General features: G+C 43.5%; 1 non-coding gene across 1 annotated transcript; it reads right to left on the bottom strand.

The window, feature by feature from the left end:
* Positions 1 to 546: 546 nt before the first annotated feature.
* Positions 547 to 653, bottom strand: LOC131925908 (U6 spliceosomal RNA). The gene has a single exon (XR_009383402.1). It is a non-coding gene; the product is annotated as a U6 spliceosomal RNA (small nuclear RNA).
* Between the last annotated feature and the right edge of the window lie 5,357 nt (positions 654 to 6,010).

Genomic DNA, 6,010 nt, shown 5'->3' with positions numbered 1-6,010 from the left:
GGAGTTGTTGATTGAGGCCTTCCAGCCGGAAGTCACTGATGGCCACTTCCTTTGCTTTTGAGGGTGGAGGGGTTGGTTTGTTCGTTTGTTTGTCTCAGGAACAAAGTCTTACTTTCTATCTGTGACTGTCCTGGAACTCACTATATAGCTTAGGTTGGTATCAAAGTCACTGCAATCCCCGTTTCAGCCTCAGGAGTCCTGGGACTTCAGGCATGAACAACTACATTTGACCGTTTTCTCTGTACGTGTGTCTAACACAACATTTTTATTAAATTTTGAGAATGTACACACTTATACTATACATTTTGATTATATTCAACCCCAACCTCCCCTAACTCTTTGTAGATCTATCCCTCATCCTCCACCCACTCCTAACTACATATGGTCTTTTTTTGGAGGCTTGGCCTCACCATGTAGCCTTGTCTGGCTGATAATGCACTATGTAGACCAGGCTGGCCTTGAACCTGCCTCTGCCAGTCAAGTGCTGGGTTTAGAGGTATTGCCACCACCGCCTGGCCTCTTTTTTTTTTTTTTTTTTTTTTTTTTTTAAATATGGAACGCTTCACGAATTTGCGTGTCATCCTTGCGCAGGGGCCATGCTAATCTTCTCTGTATCGTTCCAATTTTAGTATATGTGCTGCCAAAGCGAGCACTTTTTTTTTTTTTTAATAGCTGACTGATTCCAGTTTGTACTTCCCATATACTCACGGGTGTGGGACCATATACAACACCTACCAGGAGCCACACCCTGAAAGAAACTGACTCTCCCTTCCCTGGAAGCCACCAGCTCCTCATCCAGGGCCAAGAGCTTCTAAGTCCCTCCAGATGATGCTTTTATTGGTCTTGGGCTGGCGACCACAGCCGCTATTCATGAGTACAATGTTCCTATCAGGACCAGAAAACACTGTTTCCGTCCAGGTCTTCTCCACCTATGGTTTTTTTGTTTTTTGTTTTTTTTACAATTTTTCCCCTCTAGCACATGGTCCCTGAGCTTAGGCAGAGAGACTGTGACACAGAGGTCTCATTTATGACTAAGGCTGGCTTCCAACTCACTGTGTAGGCAAGGATGATCTGAGCTCTTGAGCCTGTCTCTAAAACGGAGTTCTGGGTGGCAGGTGTGTGTCACCACCCTCAATTTTACTGCTCCTCATTGTTGCTCTGGGAGAGAGAGGCCTGTTGTCCCTTGACAGGACAGCACAGTCTCACGTTATTCATTGGGCTATGTGAACAACTGGGACCTTCTGCCACAAATCATGACTGTGGTTGTACATGCCTTGACTCCAATAATTCAGGAGACAGGGGGATCTCTGCAAATCTGAGGCCAACCTGGTCTATATAGTGAGCTCCAGGACAGGCAGGACTACATGGTAAGACCCTGTTTGTTGTTGGGTTTTTTTTGGTTTTTTTTTTTCTGTTGTTGTTGTTGTTGTTTGTTTTTATTAGTTTTTCGAGACAGGATTTCTAAGTGTAACCTTGGCTGTCCTGGAACTCACTCTGTAGACCAAGGTGGCCTCAAACTCAGAGAGATCCACTTACCTTTGCCTCCTGAGTGTTGGGGTTAAAGGCATGTGGCACCACGCCTGGCCTGAGACCCTGCCTGAAAAAAAAAAAAAAGAAAAAAGAAAAGAAAAAAAAAGCATCAATTTTGCAGACATGTAGGCATACCATCTTGGAACTAGTTCCCCACCCTGGACCATCTTCTGATGACTACAAGACCAGCCAATGTTTTGACTGCACCCTATCAGGTACCCTGAGCTTGAGCCCCCAGCTGTTAGGTACACCAGTACTCCTAATTCAAGGGCATCATGAAAAAATAAATGCTATTGCTGCTTTAAAATTCTGAGTTTTGGAGCTGGAGAGATGGCTCAGTGGTTGAGAGCACTAACTGCTCTCCCAGATGGACCTGGATTCAATTCCCAGTACCACCCACATGGCAGCTCACAACTGTCTGTAACTCCAGGATCTGACACCCTCACACAGGCAAAACACCAATGCACAATATATATCTATTTTAAAATTCTGAGTTTTGATGCTGGGTGTGATGGCACTTTCCTTTAATACCAGTTCTTGGGAGGCAGAGGCAGGTGGATCTCTGTGAGTTCTAAGCCAACCTGGTCTACATATGAGTTCCAGGCCAGCTAGAGCTACATAGTGAGACCCTGTCTCAAAAAGTCAAAATAAATAAATATGAACGTTGGAGTGATTTGTTATACAATAAATACAAAACAAATTCCCATCCAGGCAGTGGTGGCTCACGCCTTTAATCTCAGCACTGGGGAGGTAGAGGCAGGTAGATCTCTAGTTTAAGTCCAGCGTGGTCTATAGAGTGAATTCCAGGGCAGCCAGTGTTACACAGAGAAACCTTGTCTTAAAAACAAAACAAAACAAAACAAAACAAACAACAAAAGAAAGAAAAAAAGAGAGAGAGAGAAAGAGAGAGAGAGAGAGAGAGAGAGAGAGAGAGAGAGAGAGAGAGAAGGAGAGAAAACAACTGCCCAAGAAGAGAATGTTGCAGGAGAAAATTGTAGGTAGTTAAGCCAAATCAGTGGCTCATCCCTAGAATCCCATTACTCACATGGAGGATAGGTACAACTTTGAGGCCAGCCTGAGCTAACTATTGAATACTCTTCTAGCCCTGACTCAAAAAGCAAAACAAAACAGAAGTTGTAGAGATGGTTCTGTTGTTAAGAGTGCTTGCTGCTATTGCAGGGGGCCCAGGACTCAGCAATGTGGTTCCCAGCACCACTACGCAGTGGTTTACAATTATCCATAATGCCAGTTCCAGGGTATCTGACCCCCTGTTCTGACCTCTGCAAGCACCAGGCGCATATGTGGTGCACATACATACATGAAGACAAGCGCTCACTAGCATAATTTTTTAAATTAATAAAATAAAATGAAATAAATGGGCTGGGGAGATGGCTCAGTTGCTCAGTCAATGATAAAGGGCTGGCTGTGTGAGTATGAAGACCTGAGGACAGATCCTTTGCCACACAAAGGACATGTGTGGTGACATGTGCCTGTAATCCCAACCCCAGGGAGGCTGAGCCAGATCTTGACAGGAAGCGAGAAAGCATGTGTTAAAGAAATACTCCAGAAAGAACAAAGAGACAATGAAATGGAAAATGGATGAGGGAATTTGAATATTGATTTTGGAGAGACAAATGATAAACTTATGGAAAATAAGAGTGTCTAAAAAATGGGGAAATAGCCAGGGGGTGGTGGCACATGCCTTTAATACCAGCACTCAGGAGGCAGAGGCAGGCTGATCTTTGTGAGTTCTAGGCCAGCCTGGTCTACAGAGCAAGATCCAGGAAAGGTGCAAAGCTACACAGAGAAACCCTGTCTTGGGAAAAAAAAGGGGGGGAGGAGGAGAATAAGGGGGCTGGTGAGATAGTTCAGTAGTTAAGAGCATTGGCTGTTCTTCCAGAGGACCCAGGTGTTGTGGACTGTTAATTTAAGATGTGTTACATTCATTTTTGCTGTGGAATATTTGTTTAATGATGCAAGGATGTGTTGTATTCTTTTATGTTGCATTTGTTTAACTCTGTGAAACTGTGTTACTTTGCCTGTCTAAAACACCTGATGGTCTAATAAAGAGCTGAATGGTCAATAGTGAGGCAGGAGAAAGGATAGGCGGGGCTGGCAGGCAGAGAGAATAAATAAGAGGAGAAATATAGGCTCAAGAGAAGAAAAGAAGAGTGAGGAGTGAGAAAAGGAGAGGAAGATGCCAGGGGCCAGCCACACAGCCAGGAAAGAAAGGTATATAAAATAAAGGTAAAAAGCCCAGAGGCAAACATAAAGAGAAGCGGGGTAATGTAAGTTAGAAAAGCTGGCTAGAAACAAGCCAAGCTAAGGCTGAGCATTCATAAGTGAGAATAAGTCTCCATGTATTTATTTATGAACTGGGTGTCAGGCCCCCAAAGAGTAAAAAAAAAAAAAAAAAAACGGTTCAGTTCCCAGCACCCATATGGCAGCTCACAACTGTAACTCAAGTTCCAGTAGATCTGATTCCCTCACACAGACATTTAGGTCAAACACCAATGCACATAAAAAATAAAATACGGAAATCAGCCGGGCACAGTAGCTCATGCCTTTAATTCCAGCACTTGTGAGGCAGAGGCAGGCAGGTCTCTGTGAGTTTAAAGCCAGTCTGGTCTACATAGTTCCAGGACAGGCAGGACTATTAGACAGAGAAATCCTGTCTCAAAAAAAACAAAACAACAGAGGGTGTTGGGTGGAGGTTAGGGGTTGGAGAGATGGGTCAGTGGTTAAGATCACTTGCTGTTTCTACCCATGGCCAGAGTCTGGTTCCCAGTACCCGTGCTGTGCAGCTCTTAACTGTGTATAACTCCAGTTTCAGGGTACTGGACACCCTGTTCCGGGCTCTGTGGGTACCTGCACTCCTGTGCACATACCTACACCAAGATACACATAGATAACTCTCTCTCTCTCTCTCTCTCTCTCTCTCTCTCTCTCTCTCTCTCTCTCTCTCACACTCTCACGCGCACACACATTCACAACTAAAGTAAAATAAATCTTTAAAAATAAAATGAATTAAACAGGGGTGTGGTGACCCATGCCTTTAATCCCAGTACTTAGGAGGCAAAAGCAAGTAGATCTCAGTGAGTTCGAGGCCAACCTGGTCTACAAAGTGAATTCCAGGACAGCCAGGGCTACACAGAGAAACCCTGTCTCAAAAACCAAAAACTCAAAAACAAATAAATAAATTTAAAAAACAAACAAACAAAAGAAATAGCTAGGGTGGTATATGCCTTTAATCCCAGTACTTGGGAGGGAGAGGGAGGCAGATCTCTGAGTTTCAGGCCACCAAAATTACACAGCAAGACTGTCTCAAAACAAAGCAATGCTGTCATTTTTCACAAAAAGGATAAAGGTTGAAGCAAAGGTCGAGTCATCACTGAAATAAATCAAGAAAATATCCCCAAACTGAACTGAAATATCCTTCCCATTCAAGGACAAAAGGGTATAGCAAGTACCCACAGTGTTTGGAAATCGAAGTATTTCAGGTACAACACAGGTAGCTTCTATTATACCAAGAATAAAGAGGTCCTATAACTTACAGAAAGGGAGAGAACAAATCCAATGTTCAAAGATCAAGACTGTGGGCAGGCACAGTGATGCACACACCTCTACTCCCAGCACTTGGGAGGCCCAGGCAAGTGGATCTCTGTGATCCAGCCTGGTGTTTGTCATAAATTCCGATCAGCCGGAGCTGCATAGTGAGGCTCTGTGTCAAAAATAAAAGAATAATGCTGGGCATGGTTGTACATGCTTTTAATCCCAGCACTCAGGAGACAGATCTCTGTGATTCTGAGGGCAGCTTGGTCTACAGAGTGAGTTCTAGGAACCAGACTCTGGCCACGGGCAAAAGCACCAAGTGCTTCTAACCACTGACCCATCTCTCCAACCCGTATTTCTCCCTTTTTATGTATTTCTTTACTTATTTATTGGTTTTTCAAGACAGAGTTTCTCTATGTAACAGCCCTGATTATCCTGCAACTCAATCTGTAGACCAGGCTGGCCTCGAACTCACAGAGATCTGCCTGTCTCTGCTTCCAGAGTGCTGGGATTAAAGGCATGCACCACCACTGGCTGGCTATTTCTCCCTTTTTATTTATTTTTTTATTTTATTTTATTTTATTTTTTTTCCGAGACAGGGTTTCTCTGTGTAGTTTTGGTGCCTGTCCTGGATCTTGCTCTGTAGACCAGGCTGGCCTGGAATTCACAGAGATCCGCCTGGCTCTGCTTCCCAAGTTCTGGGATTAAAGGCGTGCGCCACCACCGCCCTATTTCTCCCTTTTTAAACATCCCTATTTTTTTTTATAAACTTGTCATTTGTCTCTCCAAAATGAATATTCAAATTCTCTTATTCTGTTTCCCATTTCGTTATCTCCTACACAGAGAAACCCTGTCTAAAAAAAAAAAAAAAAAAAAAAAAAAAAAATCAAACAAATAAAAAAGATTTTATGACTGGTTTAGCTTTGCC

The sequence above is a fragment of the Peromyscus eremicus genome, chromosome 15, assembly GCF_949786415.1.
Source record: "Peromyscus eremicus chromosome 15, PerEre_H2_v1, whole genome shotgun sequence".
NCBI classification, from domain to species: Eukaryota; Metazoa; Chordata; class Mammalia; order Rodentia; family Cricetidae; genus Peromyscus; species Peromyscus eremicus.
This window is presented reverse-complemented; position numbering and strand designations above follow the sequence as displayed.